Genomic DNA, 22626 nt, shown 5'->3' on the forward strand with positions numbered 1-22626 from the left:
ACATTCAACAAAATAAAGCACAGAGTTTTTCTTTTAATTTCATGATGTTCAGTAAAATGTTGAGCAAAGTGTCACTTCAGTATGGACTCCACTGAAAGAGGTGATGGATATTGGCCCCAACAGAAAAGACAGAACAGAGAAGTGAAATTACAAGCACTATAATTAGAACACTTGTGCCATTTGCTTGAGTCCCCACAGGGTTGTGAATGAGACCTGGCCTGCTAACACTCTGTATTGATAGTCTTACCTAGCTTCTGTAATGCTCCTGCTTTGTCTGCTAAGAATCTTAAAAGGAATACCATTGTGAAGGGGTGAAAATGAGAAATAGAGCTCTGTGGAAGAAGAATTTAAAATTTAACTAAAAGGACAACAGGAACAAAATCAATACATAATTACCTATTATAATATTCCCTAGGGGAGTATTTCTACCAGCAGCATTCAAATCATTGTCCTGTGTCTGTGATATGTATAATATTAACAGTAAAAATGCTGCATCATTTTGAGGAAAAAAAAACAATTTAGTATTATGTCACTGATTAATAATTACAGAGAATCCACATTTCAGGGACATTTGGTTCTATATTTGGAAAGTTCTAACATCTTGTATCTGCCAAGACTGAGAGGTTCTTTTACCCTATTCGAAAGCTTACAAGTTAGTATGCCACAACTCCAGGCGCACAGTTTGAACTCACTCCTCCTAACTCAGAAGGAAAAGCACTTTGTTATCCAGCACTTCCTGTAGCCAGAGCATCATCACTTTCCTTCCATCTAAGCCTCAGCCCCCAGGGCTCACTGACAAATGGGCAGGTGACACCTGTACAGAGAGTGGGGTACAAAACCAGAAAGGACCTGGACTTTAGGAAACTCAAAATCTTTTATAATGGGCATGCAGCCCACTTGAACTTTGCCCTCACAGGCAGCCATTGCCTTTATCATGGTGAATGGTAAAACAGTGTGCCCTTTGCCCCAGAGTGAGACATTGCCCTTACTTTCTTCTTAGAGTGTTTGTTATAAAAACATCCTTAAATAGATAGTTTAAGATAAGGCAGAGGGTGGTTTCTTTGTAAAACACGTAGAAATGCAAAAGGCCTACAGAGAATTGCTGAAATAAAAAAATGTGAAACATCACAGGAACCAAATTAAAAGTAAATATAAAAATAGAAATATAAAACCCACAGGAACTAAGCTATGACTATGGGTTGTGTTCTTTGGGATCAGTTTAACCACTAAACCATGCTGATTCCCGCTGTCTCATTAACTGAAATCTACAAAGTCTGACAGCTATTTCCTTTTTTCCCAAAACTTGACTTTTTAGTGCCAGAGATTTCCTATCTACTACACTGAATTTGCTGTTGGAAGTAAAGACATACATCCTGTTCATATTCCTTCCCACCCCAATGATAATGCTGGAATGGAAAGAGCTTTGGCCAAAAGTAGATAGATAGATAGATAGATAGATAGATTGTGTGTGTGTGTGTGTGTGTGTGTGTGTGTGAGAGAGAGAGAGAGAGAGAGAGAGAGAGAGAGAGAGACAAAGAATGAAACCTCTGGAACACTGAAAACTATCAGAACTCATTTTCCCTCCCCTACTCAGATAGACTACCTTAATTTCCATACAACCCACATGGCAAGAATAATTGTATTTCTTTCATGCTAAACTCCATAACAGAATAAGTGCCTAATGTCATGCAATATAGACCTAATCAAGAGAGATATGCAAAGATTCTTTTTTAGGAAAATGAAATCCAATTCCTAATTAACTATCACCCCCAGTAGACAACCAGGACATAATTTTTTTTTTCTTTTTGTATTTCAAGTCCCTAAAAAATGTTGAAAGAATAAGTACCCAAGGCAGTGCCAGTGAAAAAACAAAATTTAAAAGATGCCCTGTCAGTATTTACATGACTGTCTTGATATAAGTTCAAGTGACTCAATATATTAATAAAAATTTTTTTTCACGTGGACTAACAGCTGCACTACTGAGACAGATTTCACACAAATCTATTTTGATTCTAATAAACGAAGCAAAGGAGGTAATACTGTGTAGAAGCTGTAGTGATCCAAAATGGAAACTCACTGGGGTGCCTGGGTGGCTCAGTGGGTTAAAGCCTCTGCCTTCCGCTCAGGTCACGATCCCACAGTCCTGGGATCGAGCCTCACATCGGGCTCTCTGCTCGGCCTGCCTCTCTCTGCCTGCCTCTCTGCCTGCTTGTGATCTCTGTCTGTCAAATAAATAATAAATAAAATCTTAAAAAAAAAAATTGAAACTCATTCCAAGCCAACCAAAAGCTATCACAGCAAGAGGCTAGGAAGACTATAGCAACTATACACAAATCTTAGCAGAATGTAGCAAAAGAGGAATAAGGAATAAATGTGTAAAATGTCATCTTCATTCCAATTAGATCATGCTGAATTAGCAAATATTTACTTCATAGACTTTGTTAAAGATTAATGATTGGACTTCTGCTCCATGACGACTAACTGAACACAAAAACTTACTTATGCCCCCTCCTAAAATTTTCAACATGATAAAAAATATAAAAGTAAGGTCATGAAGGAAAGAATTTGAAGCAGAGTAGTCAGGATATAATTTCAATTTATTGTTTTTCTTTTCAAGGCTGTCATTTGAAAGGTTCTAACTACTTTTAGTCTACTGGTATAAGCAACAAATAATCTTAAATTGGGGAGAAAAACACTTGACTCTCAAAAATATTATGGTATCTGACAAAATTAAAAATTTCTCATCAGTCCAGATTTTAGAATTTTTTTTTCACAGTAACTTGTAAATTTCAGGATGCCAAAAGACAGAAAGGAGACAAGCCAAAAGAATTTATACTATACTTTTATTTCCTATCCAAGACAATGCCAAGGGATATTCTGATTCTATTCTTGCTGCTTCCATCTGCCTTCAAAGTTGTGAGTTCTCAGTCAGTGTTATCTAGGACCGTTAACAGGCCTAGCTCACTGGGGTCATAAGGACAACAGAGAGGTGCACTAACAACTCCTAGCCAGACTCTGTAGTCAAGATCAGTGGCTGCCTTAAATACAGAAAATCCTTCCAAATGTTTTTATTACCTCCCTGAAAAGACTGTATGATCCTGGTGACAGTTCAGTTATAATCCTTTTAATTTCATGTAGGTTCAAAGGTCTTACCTTATCTGGAGCACTGAGGTGAAATACGATTTCTGTTCTCTGATAGAGATTGAAGAGCAAGCCACCATCATTTCTACATGAAGAAATACTTCTCAAAGAAATTGTGCAAGCATCACATATTACATCCCCTTTTCACAGTATGCAGAATAAGACCATCCATGGAAAGATACACACCAGGCTTTAATGAGGAAGACCAGTTTGGCAAACTCATCTGTCTACCATGAGAAATGACATGTCACCATGTTAAAGAGTAGAGAGATTTTTCTGAAGATCTCCTACGGAGTTGCAGACCATTATAAACATTACACAGGATACTAGTTCACTGAAGAACATGGTAAAGGAGAAGCAGTTCTTCCTTCCTATTCCAGCGCACCAGTCCAAGCCATAATGCTTCACAACTGCACAATCTCAATAGCCTCAAAACTAGTCTGATATTGGGACGCCTGGGTGGCTCAGTGGGTTAGGCCGCTGCCTTCGGCTCAGGTCATGATCTCAGGGTCCTGGGATCGAGTCCTGCATCGGGCTCTCTGCTCACCGGGGAGCCTGCTTCCTCCTCTCTCTCTCTGCCTGGCTCTCTGCCTACTTGTGATCTCTGTCTGTCAAATAAATAAATAAAATCTTTAAAAAAAAAAAAAAACTAGTCTGATATCCTTCAACTCTTCATCATATGCCAATACTCTCCCACACTGTCGGCAACATCTTATTTCTGAAAGTGTAGTTCTAGGAATATTAATCATCAACTTGGAATTTTTCCAACTCCTTACTACCTAGAGGAAGAGTTTAAGCTCTGTAGCATGGTACCTTTAGACTCTGATATGACCTAGGTCTAATTCACCTTTCTATTAACCTTCTCATTCATTTCTTCCTAAGCCCACCAAACTGAACTACTCACCCTTCTCCATTTCTTCAGGTCTCCATTCCTTTTCCAATAATCCTCTCTATTTGGAAATCATGGGCTGCAGATAATTTATCAAGATATGTGACTGGGGGTCCCTGGGTGGCTCAGTCAGTTAAGTGTCAGCCCCTGGCTCAGGTCATGATCCCAGGCATACTGGATCAAACCCTGAGTTGTGCTCCCTGCTCAGCGGGGAGTCTGCTTCTCCCTCGCCCTCTGCCTCTCCTCCCACTCATGTGTACTTGCTCACTCATTCTCTCTCTCAAATAAATAAAATCTTAAAAAAAAAAAAAGATATACAACTCTGTGCCACAAAATAAGACTAGAATGCAAATATAAGTAAATCAGATATTTGTATGTCTCCAGGGCCAGTACTGACAAAGTAGGAATAGGAGAAGTTTGTAAGAGTGAGAGCACATGATATGGTCACTAGAAGAGTCTAGGCTGAATAGAAACTGGTGTAATCTAAAAATGGCTGGAAGACAGGAGAACAACAGTAAGGCTGGGAAGCAACTGACAGCCAAGAGAAGAAAAGTAACAGGTTTTGTTGCAGAAATAAAGATCAAAGACATGAAATCTGTGAAGTTGAACAGTTCTGTAATCCACGTTAAGACGACAGATTTCAAATATTGAGTGGAAACTTCTGAAAATAAACAGATTTCTAAGATTCTTTAGATGGGACGTTCAAAGGACCATGATGCTAGGGTTCTGAAAAGCTCATACAGATCAAATCAGCCAAGTGAAGGCAGAGGATGGAATGAAAAGGAAAACTTTGTCTTCACTGCCCGGATTTTCCCTCGAGATGGAGGAGTCTTCTGAGGGGGAAGAAGAGATCACTGAAAAGGCATATAAACTAGATGACCTGGGCCCCGGCTCACTGAAAAACCTAAAATCAAATTAAATATATCCAACTTCATCCCTTGAAATAAAATAGAGTTTACAATAATTAACATTAAAAACAATTCCTCAAAGAATACCCATTGAGTTTATCTGCCTTTTTGTAGTTGATTAAAAGATGAAAGATATATTGTTCTAAGCAAACAAACACTCAAGAAAGGCACCTCTTCTGGACCAAACACACAACGAGGAGAGACTTTAAGTTTAATTGTAACCATGTAAAACTTCACAGAGTGAAAAGATCGCTTGTAACCCATGTTAAGACAGCTAAGCATTTACTTTCTGACAAGATTTAAAGTGTAGCAGCAAAAATGGCTGGGGCAGATTCCAAAAGAGAGAAGAGAACCCAACCCTGTTGCTGGAGTCAAGATTTTCCCCAGGAACATTATTACTAGACTGACGCTTAGCACTGCTTCCTGCTTTGGCTATGCCTACCCACAGAGACATGACAGATATTTATTAGATGTATATTAGATACACTGAAAATAGTCTAGGTTGTTTGTCAAAGAAAAAAAAAAGGTGTCATAAACCATTATGTTACAAGAGAGAATAATGTTATTTCAGTAGACACCTTAAAAGTGGCTATACCTTTAAAATCAACATCACAACCAGTACATGGTGACCAATTTTTACTCCTACAGTTGTTGATCTCCACCTTAAAAAGTCAAAAGTATCAATTGAAAAATCAGAAAGCCTAGCAATTATATATTAAAAATCTAGATTTTGTGACGTATATTCAAATTCAGAGACAGTTCCTAAATAATCAACGAACCTTTTACAAGTTACTCCCCATTAAATGAATCATGGCCAAGTGTTGCACATATTAATGAAAACTGGAAAATAACATATCTTTCAAGCTGAACATTCTCAAAATCTGAAAGGCAATGGGAGAGAAAGGCATTACAAAACAGTTCACTGAGGATGTAAGAAAATGGAAAATAAAACAATAAAATCAATCTGATGGCTTAAAATTTTCAAAACTAATTCTTCTGTAAAAGGGCGAAGCTCTAGGTGACCACCTCATGTTATAAAATCTGCTCTTCTTGCTTACCATTACATAGTTATCAATAAGTTTAAAAATTATAGTATTCTCCTATCATTTCTCCATCAATAAAATGCTATGTAGGGTGTTATACATTTACAAGGATCTTTTCAATTCTGCAAATAAATAAGTATCAACGTGGTGTTTTTATTTCTCTTCACCCATGCACATTTTATTCCTATCTTAAGAGATAGTGTAATTACCCCCAGATGAATAATGTCCCCTTTTTGCATTCTGGTGCTATGAGATATACCTCACTAATGCTTCACAATAACCCTTAGAAAAAAGACATGAGACATGAGTGCTGACCTCAAAAAAAAAAAAAAAAATCATGATAAAAAAGCAATGCCTCCACCACTCATAAGTAGGGAAACGGAGGGCAAGTGTCTGAGACTCTGAGCTGCTATTCCTTCTTTTCTAATGCCTACCTCCTAAAGCTGTAAACAATAAATGAGATAAAGTGTGTCAAAACTGTAGGCAGTCTACTGGATATTTACCCTAAATATACAAATGTAGTGACCCGAAGGGGCACTTGCACCTGAATGTTTATAGCAGCAATGTTCACAATAGCCAAACTATGGAAAGAACCTAGATGCCTGTCAACAGATGAATGGATAAAGAAGATGTGGTATATATACATACATACACACACACACACACACACACACACACTGAAATACTATGCACCCATCAAAAACCCCGAAATCTTGCCATTTGCAATAACGTGGATGGAATTAGAGGGTAATTCTGGTAAGCAAAATAGTCAATCAGAGAAAGACAATTATCATATGATCTCCCTGATATGAGGAAGTTGAGAGGCAGAGTGGGGGGCTTGGAGGGTAGGGAAGGAAAAAATGAAATAAGATGGCACTGGAGAGGGAGACAAACCATAAGAGACTCCTAATCTCACAAAACAAACTGAGGAATTGCTGAGGGGAGGAGTATGGGAGGGATGGGGTGGGAGGGTATGTGCTATGGTGAGTGCTGTCAATTGTGTAAGACTGAAGAATCCCAGATCCGTACCCCTGAAACAAATAATCGATCATATGTTCATTTAAAAAAACTGTAGTGCAGTGTCTGAATTTCAGAAAGTGCTCAATAAGTCACAGTTTGTATTACCATTATGCTACAAAACCAGTAAGTGAGATAAGAGAGGTAGAAAATGAGATAAAATACAATGTATCATACGTGTCAGAGATAGAGGGGAGAAGCACTGCAGGAGCTCATAGTTGGGAGACAAGCCAGAAACAAGGTGGTTTCCCCAAGGGGCCTTCCTTGAGATCTTGCTGCTTGGGGTGGCTTCAAAGACAGAAGTTCACAAAAGAGACAAGGGACAGAGAGTACACCAGGCAGGATGAAGGTCCGGAGGCACACGCATATGTTAGGAACCACCACAGTGTAGCTGGGAAGATGCTCTTGGGGAGGATTTGGAAACTGCAATTGAAATGTAACACAGAAATAAGACTAGAGAAGACAGAAATACCAAAGCACAGAGTTTAGATATATTCAGCTAAGGAGAAGTGAACACATTACCCTAAAGCCTGGATTTTTACAGGGATATATTCATATATACCACCAAGTTGATTAAAGTACATTGTCAAAAATTACCTTCTGAGATTTCTCAGATTGCGTCTATATCTAAAAAGGCAAAAACATAAGTTTAAGCTTATTTTTCCTGGCTCCTAAGAGAGCAACTGATGCATTCCACAAAACTTAGCACATAGTAAGTAACTGAACATTGTTATTGACGATGGGGAAAAAAGGATGTGTGCATAAAATTCCACCTATTATAACGTCAAGCATTACATTGTCCAATAGTTTAACCTTCCCCCACTCTAGCAGCTGACAAGGAGGAAAAAGTGAGTGATTAGAATTAATCTCCTCTCTTCTACTGCTGGACATGCTAATGAGCAGAGAAACAGCAAAAAGCGGGAATGATGCGCCAGAGGTGAAGTCAGTAAATGACAAAAAAGCAAGTCACAAAAATGAATAATCCCTCCCTAAGTAATATAAAGTTGATTATGCAGTACTATGGATAATTACCCTTTCAAAAGCACTTTAACAATGAAAATCATTTACAAACAGCTATCACTTTGCATAGTCCTAAAGGGCTCACAACCTAATTGTCCCTTACTGCACTTGTTACTGCTGAACTAATGCATGTACACTGTAGGACTGGGGTCTTCCCTTAATGTCAATGATATGACTGGGGCACATGACAGACCACCCAGTGTTAAAAACCACTGAGAGGCAATAAGAAGTAAGTGGGTAATCATATAGTACAGGAGCCAGACTGCAGGTCAAAGCCTTAATGACTCTGTGTCTGAGTTTCTCATCTTTAAAATACAGGCAATAACCATGCTATCCCATGATTTACATAAGTCCATACATAAAAAAAAGAACTTGTAAAAGTATCAAGAACGTGATAAAGTCAGCATAGGTTAACCAATAATTAGCTGTGTAAACAAATGATAAAATATTTCCAGAGCAGGAAGCAATTACTTCTGTATATGATAAGTGGTGGGAGTCAAAGAGGTCTTCAAAGGAAAGATACTAGTTTGGCCTAAAGTTTTGTTATGAAGGAAAATGGAGAAAAGACAATTCAGGAAAAGAACAAGATTGAGGGACTTGGGGGTACCTGGTGGACTCCAACGATGGGGAGCAGACCTGTCTTCTGGAAGTGGTAGAAAGTGAAGCCAAAGTCTTGGAGATTGCGAAAACCTCCAAGTAAGGAGGTTCTATAACTTTTTAAGCTTAAGAAAGACTTGCCTAGACATGAGATTTAGAAAGAGCTTAGGCAGCAATATAAAGGCCACATGAGCAAAAAGTTAGATAACTGCAGTAGCCAGACTCACTGAAAGAGATTGAGTATACTGTAAGGTTATCACTGCTAACTATTTAAATCCTATGATGTCTTAGTCCTCTAGTAGGAAATGTGTGTGTGTGTGTGTGTGCACATCCACGTGTGTGTGCATGTGTGTGTGTTTATATGTTATTGTCTACTCTTTAATGAAACCTTATGAAATAACTACTTGCCATCGTACGTTGCATAAACTAAAGATCAACAAGTTTAAATAATCTAGCCAAACACAGCTTCTAAGAGGCAGAACTGAGTCTTCATTCAGGTCTCCTGGGTGCCAAAGCCCCCTTTTTTTCCACAACACCCAGCTCCCCTCTCAATCTGTTCAACGGCATTAATCTAACACAGTCAACAATGGGGATCCGAACACAGGCATCAGCAATGCAGATCAACAGGGATGGTTGCCTCCCAATGTCTTGACCAGGAGCTATGAAAAGGGAAGAGGGTAAAAGTAATTCTAGATTTCCTAGCAGGTGTAATCAGCCTCTGAGTAAAGGATATTTGATGAGAAAAGTGACAGAGTTAGTTTAAAGATCTGTGGGTTAGAAGTGTCTGGGAGACATTCACTCGGATAGATCCAGGTCGCATAGAAACAAAGCTTGAAGCTTCTTACAGGGGTAAGACTGCTGAGAAATTTATGAAATATTAAGCATTGGGTGATAGTTAATAATAAAAAAAAGAGAGGTTTGTACAATGGAAACATGTAAAGGAATAAGAAAAAGAGAAGGAAGATCTTTTGTTTATGATACTGGATTAAACCTTTAGTCCTGGGAAAATCAGTAATTTTAATCCATGTAATAGTTACTCCATTTTGCCAAACTACCAAAGTTTTTTCACAGGTATTAATGACATAACTTTTCCAGTTCTTGTCAAATGCATTAAAATGCAGTTGAATGCATTAAAAGCATGCAAAGCACTGTCTAAATTTATTAAGTGCCCTCTTACAGAATTCATTAACTATCCAAATCTCTCTACAAGAAAAAGGCAAGAATTGCAATCACAGCTAGACTTTAAATTTTGTGATTCAAAATAGAGGCCCCACCAAAGTATTGATAGGGCTGAACACAGATGCCGTCTTCTGATTTACACTCCAGAGCATTCTTCAATGGAGTGACTGCATCTGTTGATACAATGTGCATCTGTCCCTCCTTGGGACTGAACTGAAAATAAATCAGTTCACACTGCTCTCTTAATAGCTCTAAAATTATAATGGCTATTTAATCACTACTAAATCAGGCTTGGCCTTGATGTCTTGGCAAGTTTATTTCATTAGTAATATATTGTGTTTCTTTCTCTACTTTTCTCTCTCTTCTTGCCAAACATCTCTTTTTAAAACAATAATATGCAAAGTATCATTTTAAAAATAAAAGTATAACCACAGTGTAAGGCAAATAAGATTACATTTAAGTATCTTTTTCCATTAAAAAGAAAAATGCTATCATTCAGCATCATAAAAATATGACAAATCCGGAAAATCTCTACACCAAGCTCAAATTCCCTCGTGCATCGCAGATTGACTTCACTAATAGACAATATGTAAATGATGAAACAAAAATACATCTCACATTTGTGTTTAAATTATTTCAAATTTCTGCCCTAAAAACACACTACATTACTACCAGTTTTAATCATATTCTTAAAGCCAGTTTAGAGAAAGCATTTCCAATAGTCTAATAAAGGAAAATGAAAACTGTGTTTTGATTGTGTTTTGTTTTTTAATAATTTTACTTACTTATTTGACACAGAGCGAGAGAGATCACAAGTAGGCAGAGAGGCCGGCAGAGAGAGAGGAGGAAGCAGGCTCCCCGCTGAGCAGAGAGCCCGATGCGGGGCTCTATCCCAGGACCCCGAGATCATGACCAGATCTGAAGGCAGAGGCTTAACCCACTGAGCCACCCAGGCACCCCTTGATTGTGCTTTTTTGATACCTAGTTAGGAATGCTGAATGATATGCGTATGACAACAATTTATTTAAGATTTTGTTTATTTATTTATTTATGAGAGATGGAGAAAGCATGTGCTTAAGTGGGGGGAAGAGAAGCGGGAAGGAACAAACAGACTCCACACTGAGCGGGGAGCCACCCAGATGCCCCAACAACAGTTTATTTTAAAATTAAGTGATATTTTAGGGATGCCTGGGTGGCTCAGTTGGTTAAGGGGCTGCTTTTGGCTCAGGTCGTGGTCCCAGGTTCCTGAGATCTAGTCCCACAAAGGGCTCCTTGCTCGGAGGGGAGCCTGTTTCCCCTCTGCCTGCTGATCCCCCTGCTTGTGCTCTCTCTCTCACAAATAAAATCTTTTTTTTAAAAAAAGAGAGATTTTAACAACATTAAAGCTTTAAGAATTAAACTGTGTGCTTGACTAAATCACTCCAACTTTTAGCCTTCAGTTTTCGCAACTATAAAATGAAAAAGCTGATCTTAAATTATTTTTGAAGTCCTTCCTAATTCTAATAGTTTAATATTAAGTGTCAGTACCAAAAGCTCAGTATAGGAGAACTTTTAGACCACATTTCCAATAGCACTCAAGGCCACTCCCAAATGAACAGAGCAATGAAGTAAACTACAGCAAGTTACTGTAACAAGCGCAGCTTGATGCCAGCTCACAACCTGCCCACCCAGGGACACTACTGGTCTCAACCCTCTTTGATACAGACATTCTAGAGCTGAATGGCTCAGACTCTTCATTCTTTACTTCCAGTAATTATTACCTGTACGGATTGACAAAGCTTGAACCAGAACACGTATTTGTCAATCAAGGAACATTTTAAAGCATATCTTCATAATCAGAAACAGTAAAGGAGCATTTTGTTTTCTATAATCCAAGACAACTAAGAGAAATGTCATAATGTTCTTTCTACTAGGCATATTTGGAATTTTCGTCACACCAGAACTAGACCCACAGCTGCAGTTTAAAAGTTTTGGTATGTTTCCCATGAGGACACAGGAGGTCTGCTAATAAAAGTTTCCTTTCATGGTCACTGACACATTCAATTGAAGCACTTGGGAGATAATTCTATGTTTGATTTAAGAGACAGAAGTTGAACTAAAGTAAGCATATTGAGAAGCACTAGATGTTAAATTATTCGCTCAGGTTCTGTAACTAGAAAATTGGAATTAACTAGTGCCTTGGGCACTGATACATTAAAGTTTTAATATAAAAAGTTCTGCTTATGACTTTGCCCTGATGACTTCTTGTCACTCATATGCCAGAGAATGGCCATATGGAAAAGCACATCAGGGCATGGGCAATAAGTAATTAACTGCTCCTCACCTAAAATCTTTTATCATACAAGGCAGAAACTGTCTTCCAATGATATAAACTTACTTAAAATGAATAATACATGGCAAAAAATGGGTCCCTGAAGTTCAGAAAGGGGATTTGACTCTCTTTTAGTGCATTGTGCAGACAAGGCAAGGGCAATTCTCATTAAAGTGTTGAGCATATAGTCATAGGCCGATGAGGCACAGAATAATTACACATACCTCCCAAAAGACAAAGAACATTAATAATGTTACCTCATACACACCTCAAGGATCAGGACTGAAGAAGTGATTACAGCATAAAGTGATTGTCTCTGAATGTTCCTGCAAGGGATCTGATTAAATTTTCACGATATTTTAAGAGAGTCTTTCCCTTCGTATAGTTCAAAAAGATGCAGAGTATATAATGAGTTTATGGGAAGATGAAAATAACAGGGGAAATAATTTTTCACCCTTCTCTAGGTTAAATTATTTCATTGATTTATTAAATACCCATATATTTATTTCATCATTAAATAATCTATTTAAATAACATCAAGATCATTCTTCTCACATTCTTCTAATAGGCAACTACTAAATAAAATCAAAATAATTTCAATTCTAGGCCAAACTCTTTTCTTTGAGCAAATTTAAACATACCTGGGGCAGTGTTTCAAAGTTTTCTGCAATGAGAGCAGTTTATAATGCTCACTTTCATGTTTTAGTAGATCATATCAGTTTCTAACATACTCTATTTTTTATTGAGGTTTTAAACCTCAATAGTCAAAACAGCAGTTAAAACAGATCATATATGGGGCACCTGGGTGGCTCAGTGGGTTAAGCCACTGCCTTCGGCTTAGGTCATGATCTCAGAGTCCTGGGATCGAGTCCTGCATCGGGCTCTCTGCTCAGCAGGGAGCCTGCTTCCCTCTCTCTCTCTCTGCCTGCCTCTCCGTCTACTTGTGATCTCTCTCTGTCAAATAAATAAAATCTTAAAAAAAATAAATAAATAAAATAAACAGATCATATATTAAAAGTATGAAATATATAAAATCATATATATGATATAAAATCATACATAAGATCATATATATAAAAGTATTGATAAAAGCAATGATGAATTTTTATCATAAATTCATAAACATTTTAATAGAATACATGATTTCTGCTTTTAGATGTTAATTTAATATAAAATCAATTCACATGAAAATAAGAAATTATCTACAAGAAAATTTTTTTAAAGATTTTATTTATTTATTTAAGAGAGAGAGAGGGAGCTTGAGAGAGAGAGAGAGAGAGCAGGAGCCAAAGGGAAGGGCAGAGGGAGAAGCAGGCTCCCTGCTCAGTGGGACGTCTAATACAGGGGTTGATCCCAAGACCTGAGGATCATGACCTGAGACAAAAGCAGATGCTTAACTGACTGAACCACCCAAGATGCCCCTTCATGAATATGTTTCTAATAAAATTAAGATATTTTAATGAAAATGTCTCAAGTATTCTTTGTCATTTCCTTTATTTTTTAAAGCAGACTGTTTGATTTTGTCATAACAGTAATACATTTTTAGTCAATACTCTCAATGAGATAAAACTTCCAAACATAACTTTATTACCTTTTTATGAAATCAAAAGTGATTAAGGTATAAATTTCTCATACAACCACTTGAAGGAAAGACTTTGTACAGTTCTCCATAGCAATTATAACAGTAAGGATATTCAGTATCCATTTATAATATGTATAGCCACAGTCTAGTGCTTGAAAGTCTTTTTGCCCTGAGTGGGTTTTAAATCTAGGACTTAAAATTTTTCCATGAATGGTTGAAATAAATTATTTTTATGAAGCTACTTCAAGGTTTTTTTCACCCAATTCAGAGACCAAATGAAAGGATTATGAGACCAAATGTAAAAAAAAAAAAACCCAAAACCCGAACAAAACAAAACAAAACTTTAGAGCATGCTGTAAACTGCAGGTCAAGGCGTTCACATGCATCTAACCACACAGCCTAGCACATGTATCCTCATGTATAAACGAAGCTCAATCCAGGCCTAAAGATTTCCTTTCTCATCTTCACACCATCCAGTGTTTCAAGGACAGTTAAAACCAGGTGGTTTATGAACTAACAAGATTAGCAGTATGCACAGATAGAATGGGTTTATTAGTGTTTTGTCCTGAAGAGTGTTCTGTAGTATACAGAACATGGGACGGCTGAGAGGGACCCAGATAATGTGGTGACATAGGAAGAAAGAAAAGCTTATTAATATCATACAGCACCCAGGTTTAATAGGTGTTGGTTCCTCATCATCAGAAACTATCATCAGAAACTCTAATACCTACTAAGGGAATTGATTTTTAATATCAAAAACAAAACAAAGAATCGTTGTTTATTATTGAGTTTAAAATACTGAAAGACTGGTAAACAACTCATTGAGCACCAATATACAAAAGGAAGCCCTGGTTAGTTACTAAAAAGAGATATGCCAAATGTTTATGTCTGATTATATTCCTGCATTCCAAATAGGCAAGGTTTTAGTAGAGACTGGGAAATGATAAATGGCAATTGTTTGGTTTGGAACATATGGACATGTATCACATCCAGGTTTGGTTCATTACAGCCGAGTCCAGCACACCTAGCTAAATTCATCTCCTCCTTTATCTGAAGAAAGAAAGATACAAAATGAGGTTTGAGTCATCTGAATCAACTGTTCTTGGTTTAGATATGCAATTTCAGATTTAAATTAGAGCAATGGTATGTCGGAAAAGGTCTCACTCTTACAATCTTAGTTGTACAGATACCTGCATGGGTGATGAAGCACTCACCTATTTCTAGAGATAGGTAGCCTTCAGCTAAAATACTCTCCTTTCTCTGTACAACAAGCATATTGGCTATTTACCTATTTATATTTACCTAGCTTTGAACTTTAGGTAAAATCAGTTGACTCAATTACCAGCAAGGGGTTAATCCAAAAAAGTAGTTCTCAAGCTTCGGAGGCTAAGACACCTCTAGAGAGTTGGCTCAAGGATAGTTTTCTAGGTTTTACCCTGAGAAATTTAAATTCAGCAGATGTGGGAATCTGCTTTTAATAAGTCTTGGAGTTGCTGGTAGTTGGGAAGGCATACTCTGAGAAGCACTTATGTAAAAGGCTGGAACCAACACCTGCACGACTCTTACAATAGCAAACTCTATATTATTCACACCACTGTTCAGGTTAGGAATTGCTGAAGTATATTATAATTATGAAAACCTTTTGCAGAAAGCATGATAATCCATCTGATGTTCACTCTCAAATGGATTAGTCTGTCGAGCCTTCATACTTTCTTTTTCTTCTTTCTTCTTAACGTGCACAGGCAGAAACACACACATACGCACAATTTGTTGGACTAACTACAGATTGACTGTTCCCTTTAAGATTTTAAAAACTATAAATCACAACTTCCAAAATTTTTGATATGGCCTTTTATAATAAAAGATGAACAGCTTGCTCTCTGAATTATTTGAGTGCCTGACTTCCCTTCAACTAAAGTCTGACCTAGAAAATGTAAAATGTGAAAACATGCTTTGGAAACTAGGAAAGAGTATTCACCGAATCTGAAAATTGCAAAGGGCCATTAGTAGATCATGAAGGGATAAAAACAGACAATGAATTTTATGTCAAAAAATATGGCTATTTAAAAAAATATTACTATTTAAATGAAATGAATAAACTTATAGAAACAAAACTTACAAATATTGACTAAGAAAAAAATAGAAAATCTGAATAGGCCTATATCAGATAATTGAACACCCTTCCACAAAGAAAATTTCAAGCACAAAAAACATTGCTAACTAATTCTAAGTGACATTTAAGAAGAAATCAGGCCTATCTCATACAATCACTTTCAGAACAGAATATGAGACCACTTAGGTTTACAAGAGCATACCTTTGATGGCATCACTGAAGATCACATTAAGAAAATAAACTTACAGGCATAGCTCCCCCAAGAACGTAGGTACAAATATTCTTAAAGAGTGTATTAGCAAACTGAACATAGCAAGATTCAAAATGGGAAAAAAAATCCTGACAATGTTGCATTTATTTCAGGAATGCAGGTTTAATATTTTAACTCTCAAAAATCAATGTTTTTCATAACATTAACATTTTAAGGGGAAAAAATCACATGATCATCCTAATTTAATACCTCTGTGTGTAAAAAAATTAATAAAATTAAGAGGAATGAGACAATATAGTAAGGAGAATCACCTTTTTAAAAAAGATTTTATTTATTTATTTGACTGAGAGAGAGAGAGATCACAAGTAGGCAGAGAGAGAGGGGGAAGCAGGCTCCCCGCTGAGCAGAGAGCCAGATGCAGGACTGGATCCCAGGACCCTGAGATCATGACCTGAGCCAAAGGCAGAAGCTTGACCCTCTGAGCCACCCAGGTGCCCCAAGGAGAATCTTTTCTAAAAATCTGTGTGTACTTTAAGGGGAAATATTGAAAACTCTCCCATATGAAATTGGGAAGAAGTGTGATTATTAGCTCTTCCTAGCTTGTAGTAAAGATCTTGATGGTGCAACATTAAAAGAAAGATAAATGACTAAAATAGGAGTAAATAAATCTGTAGTTACACACAGATATATCCAAGATGCCTGTACACATAGAAAATCTAAAAGACTTCACAGAACAACTACTAAAATTAATATGTACATTTATCACGGCTGTGGATTATATCAATTGAAAAAAAAAATTAAACGTTACTTTTACAATAGCATCAAAAATAACAAATATCCAGGAAGGATTCTAACAAAAGATGTGCCAAATCTCTATAAAATATTAGTGAGAAACAGGCGCCTGGGTGGCTCAGTTGGTCAAGTCTCTGCCTTCGGGTCAGGTGATCCCAGGGTCCTGGGATCAAGTCCTGTATAGGGCTCTCTGCTCAGTGGGGAACTTGCTTCCTCCTCCTCTCTCTCTCTCTCTCTGCCTGCCTCTCTGCCTATTTGTGATTTCTCTGTCAAATAAATAAATAAAATCTTTAAAAAAATAGGTCACACATTAAAATATTAGTGAGAAAAATCAAGGAAAACCTAAATAAATGGAGTGATATAACATATTACTGGATTTAAATTTATATCATAAAGACTTATTTGCTCCAAATTGAGGTATAGATTAAATTTTGTCCCCATAAAACTCCCAATAATTTTCTGGGTGGGAATTGACAAGCTTATTTTAAATTCTATATTAATAAGCAAAGAACCTAAAGTAGCTCTCCAGGATTTCTCAACCAGCATTCCAGGATAGGATTAAAGACTAATGACCTAAAATTTCCAATTCATGATTTAACTGCTTTCCTATGCATTAAGAATGGTACTACACTTGGAAGAATTGAGAAAAATTATCACTTAAATAATTTTTTTATATTCTCTGTTCAGATGAAAAACATCAGTTGAGGAAGACTAGCAGAAAATTCTGAAGAAACAACACAGAATGTTATCACTAGATAAGATTAGTTCTCAAGGTGCTGTAATTGAGTCAGTTGGATACTGCAGCAAGAGATAAACAAATTAATAGAAGAAAATGTTCAGAAATAAGTCTAGACATTTATGACCCTTAATGTAAACAAAGATATCACTGCAGAGCAGTAGAAAAGGATGACCTTTCAATAAATGCTACTGGGTTAACTGATGCCTACTTATATCTACATATCTATGTCTATGCCTATAGACAGACAGATGAGAGAGAGAGAGAGAAAGAAATGGAAGGAAGGAGACAGATGGAGGCAGGGAGGGAAAAGACAGATAGAAAATCCCACCCCTACTTTTCTCTATTGACCAAAATCAATTCTACATGGTGTAGAGATTTAAAGTTAGAAGATACAGCAATAACACTTCTAGTTACATTAAGAGAATACCTTCATTAACTTAGAAGAGATAGTTTTTACCAGAACTCAGAACTAGCATGAATAAAAATTTTAATAGGAACCCATGTTCATCAAATACCATTAAAAGTGTGAAAATACAAGCCACTGAGAAGATATTTACAATATATATAAATTGCAGAAGGATTCTGTAACATATGCAAAGATGCGTATCCTCTTCAAGAAAGGTTCATCCAATTACTAAGAGTGTGGTTAGCAGACAGCCTCCAGGTATTAACACCTCCATCTTTTGAGCCAAGGTCACTCTATTTTCAGGATGACACTGACTGAGTCATGTTACATGACCCATGTACATCTCTGTAACAGCCCAGGCTACATTCTTGGTGAGGTCCTCAGCTAATGCCATGACTTTACAAGGTGTTACTCCTAAATAAACCTCCTACCTGCTTCCCTAGAACTCGAAATGACAGATTAATGTATAAACCATGAAAAAGAATTCTAATAATCAATTGGAAAAGGACAATTCATTTTTAATGGGCAAAGACATGAAGAAACACTTCACACAATATGATATCCAAGAAAAGATGCTCAGCCTTCATTACTCCTCAGGCAAATGGAAATTAAAACCACAGTGATTTACCATTCCATATCCAAGTATGTAAATACTAAGTGTCAGTGACAATCACTTTGGAAAAATCTTTGTTGATATAGACTAAAACAGAAAATATACACATCCTATGACTCAGCAATTTTACTTGTAGGTGTATACCCAAAAGATTTGTGTTTGTGTGTGTGTGTGCATGTGTATGTGTGTATACCAAGAGCCATAGAAGGTTGTACATATGACAATGCTCTTAGTAAGAACAAAAACCTGGGAAAAAAAACTAAAATATAATAAAAATTTAAATGAATAAATAATTGGTAGTATATGGAATATCTTACAGCAATGAAAATAAACAAACCATTCCTACACGCAATATATAAACATAAAGGAATCTCACAGTGTTAAGCTAAAGAAGCTATACTTAAAATAATCACTCTATGCCATTTCATTTATATAAATGAAATCAGGAAAACTAATATAAATCAGGAAAAACTAATCTATGTGCTATAAGTCAAGGCAGTTGTTACCTTTAAGAGGTACAGGAATGAGGACAAGACCTTCTGGGGTGTTCACTTTCTTTAGCTTGATCTGAGGGGTAGTTAAATAGATATGTTCACTTAGTAAATATCCTTTGAACTATATGCTCATGATTTGTATACTTTACTGAATATGTTATATACCTAAATTTTAAGAAAATTATTTTATAAAGATTATAATGCTTTTGTGGCTATCTTTTAAAATTTTTTTAGTCTCATTTAGACTTGGATCTAATTAATTCAGCTCCTTCTTGAATTAACTTTGCAGTCAGAAAGAATGCAATTACTTCATAGTATTATGGCTATGAAGTAACTATATTCCTAAGTATTGACCATGGAAATTAGTTGAATCACTTTAAAGTCACTTCACATGTTGGCAGGTATACAATATAGCTATGTAAGGAAGTACTCAAGAAAGCCCATCTGATAGGGATATATCAAAGGGACATAAAAGCCACCTAAAAGAACTCCCAGTGGCCAAAGCTGAAGTATTCAAAAAATCAAATAAACAAAGTAGTATTGTATTACAATCAAATGCATAAAATGAATATCCTTGAATTCATGTTGATATAAATACATTATTTTTAAAAATAAGCAGGACAGAATAAACAAACATCCTATACAAAAAATTCCAAATAATTTCAGTAGATGCTCTGCCCTCAAGGAGATAGACTATCACTGCCCACTCCTTCAGTGTGAACTGTACATTCTGATGTGCTTCCAGAAAGTTCAGTATGTATACGGGAATGGAGGGAAAACTGAATGGGAAGTCATCAGAGAGGGAGAAAAACCATGAGAGATGCTTTAACTACAGGAAACAAACTGAGGGCTGCTGGAGGGGATGTGGGTTGGGGGATGGGGTAATTTGCTGATGAGCATTAAGGAGGGCACGTGATGTGATGAGTGCTGGGTGTTATATGCAATTGATAAATTACTGAACACTACATCTGAGACTAATGATGTACTAAATTGGCTATATGAATTTATATTAAAAAAAAAAAAGTTCAGTATGAGAAGGAGTGGAAGTGGGAGAGGAACCTCACATTGAAGACACCTGAGAAATACTTCCACAGTTAGATGATCAAGGTTAACATCAATAATGATAAATCATGTTGACAGTGTGTACCCTTAATACAAGCTGGTGAGAACTGCCCTCTACCTTTGCAGTTTTCCTACCAAAAATCCACAAGCCTGGGTTGATGAGAAAAACATCAAAGAAATCCCAATCATGAACCTTCAATAAAATGCCTGACCAGTATGCCTCAAAAGTGTCAAGGTCATCAAAACCAAGAGAGTCTTAAGAAACTGTCAGTAAAAAAGAGATTAAGAATAGGGGCTCCTGGGTGGCTCAGTGGGTTAAGCCTCTGCCTTTGGCTCAGGTCATTATCCCAGGGTCCTGGGATCAAGTCCTGAATTGGGTTTTCTGCTTAGTAGGGAGCATGCTTCCCCCTCTCTCTCACCTGCCTCTCTGCCTACTTGTGATCTCTCTCTGTATCAAATAAATAAAATCTTTATAAATATATATGTATGACAATGTAATATGTTATCTTGAATCAGCAGAAAGATGTTAGATAAAGATTAAGAAAACCTGAATAAAGTATGAACTTTAATTATTGATAACATATCAGTATTGGTTCATTAATTGTTACAAACATTCCATACTAAAGTAAGATGCTAATAATAGGGGAAACTGCATGTGTGGACTATGGAAATTCTCTGTACTATCTTTGCAATTTTTCTGTAAATCAAAAACTTTTTTTTTTAATTTAAATTTTTTTCAGTGTTCCGAAATTGTTTATGCACCACACCCAGTGCTCCATGCAATACATGCCCTCCAAAATACCCACCACCTGGCTCACCCACCCCCACCACCACCTCTGAAACTTCCAAGTGTGTTTCTCAGAGTCCACAGTCTCTCATAGTTTGTCTCCCCCTCCGATTTCCCCCAATGCACTTCTCTTCTCCATCTTCCTATGTCCTCCATGTTATTCCTTATGCTCCACAAGTAAGTGAAACCATATAATTGACCCTTTCTGCTTGACTTACTTCACTCAGCATAATCTCCTTCAGTCCTGTCCATATTGTTACAAAAGTTGGGTATTCATCGTTTCTGATGGAGACATAATACTCCATAGTGTCTATGGACCACATCTTCCTTATCCATTCTTCTGCTGAAGGGCATCTTGGTTCTTTCCACAGTTTGGCGACCGTGGCCATTGCTGCTATAAACACTGGGGTATAGATGGCCCTTCTTTTCACTACATCTGTATCTTTGGAGTAAATACCCAGTAGTGCAATTGCCAGGTGATAGGGTAACTCTATTTTTAATTTCTTAAGGAATGTCCACACTGTTTTCCAAAGTGGCTGTACCAATTTGCATTCCCACCAACAGTGTAAGAGGGTTCCCATTTCTGCATACCCTCTCCAACACCTGTTGTTTACTGTCTTTTGGCCATTCTAACTGGTGTAAGGTGGTATCTCAATGTGCTTTTGATTTCAATCTCCCTAATGGCTAATGCTGATGAACATTTTTTCATGTGACTATTAGCAATTTGTATGTCTTCTGTGGAGAACTGTTTGTTCATGTCTTCTGCCCCTGTTTTTTTTTAAAGATTTTTTTAAAATTTATTTATCAGAGAGAGAGAGGGGGAGAGAGCGAGCACAGGCAAACAGAATGGCAGGCAGAGGCAGAGGGAGAAGCAGGCTCCCTGCCGAGTAAGGAGCCCGATGTGGGATCATGTGGTGGGGTCATGACCTGAGCCGAAGGCAGCTGCTTAACCACCTGAGCCACCCAGGCATCCCCAAAATGGAAAGATAAAAATGTATGCTTTAGGTTATTCAGCTGGTTTAAGTCTTTCCACTGTTGTCAACACATAAAAGAAAGGAAGTCTCAATTTAAAAAAGCAGGTTTATTGTGAGTATAAAACAGACCCAAGAACTCCAATTAATTACAACAGTTGTATTTTTTTCTGCAGAAGATTCAAAAGATGCTTTCCCTGTCTTGTTTCTGAACTTAGAGGAAAAGCTTTGTTTTTCACCACTGCGTATGATGTTAGCTACAGATTTGTCATATATGGCCTTTATTATGTTGAGGTATATTCTGTCTAACCACACCTTGATGAGAATCTTTATCTTCAATGGATGTTGATTTTTGCCAAATACTTTTTTTGCTTCTGTTAAGATGAAATGATTTTCACCCTTCATTTTACTGATGTGATGTTTGATATGTAAATATTGAACCATCCTTGCATCTCTGAACTAAATCTCACTTGATCATGGTGAATGACCCTTCTAATGTAGTGTTGAATGTGGTTAATATTTTCTTGAGAATTTTGGCATCTATGTTAACCAGGGATATTGGTCTATAGTTTTCTTTCCTCAAGGTCTTTTTTTAGTTTTGGTATCAGGGTAACATTAGTCTCTTAGAATTTATTTGGAAGCTTTCCTTCCTCTTCTCATTTTTGGAATAGTCTGGGGAGATAGGCATTAACTCTTCTTTAAATGTCTGGGAGAATTCACCTGAGTTTCCATCAATACACAAATGGATAAG

At 36.9% G+C, this 22626-nt stretch overlaps 1 long non-coding RNA gene across 2 annotated transcripts in view; it reads right to left on the reverse strand.

Annotated features, from left to right (window-relative positions):
* The window catches only part of LOC116586003, a 164784-nt gene that overhangs the window by 101765 nt on the left and 40393 nt on the right, over positions 1 to 22626 (reverse strand). The window contains exon 1 of one of the 2 annotated variants that reach the window (XR_004283844.1): positions 3154 to 3172. The exons of the other annotated variant lie outside the window; for it this stretch is intronic. This is a non-coding gene — a long non-coding RNA (uncharacterized LOC116586003). Of the gene's footprint in view, positions 1 to 3153; positions 3173 to 22626 lie in introns of those variants that run through there. 2 annotated transcript variants of the gene reach the window in all.

Source organism: Mustela erminea, chromosome 3, assembly GCF_009829155.1.
Source record: "Mustela erminea isolate mMusErm1 chromosome 3, mMusErm1.Pri, whole genome shotgun sequence".
Lineage (NCBI taxonomy): Eukaryota > Metazoa > Chordata > Mammalia > Carnivora > Mustelidae > Mustela > Mustela erminea.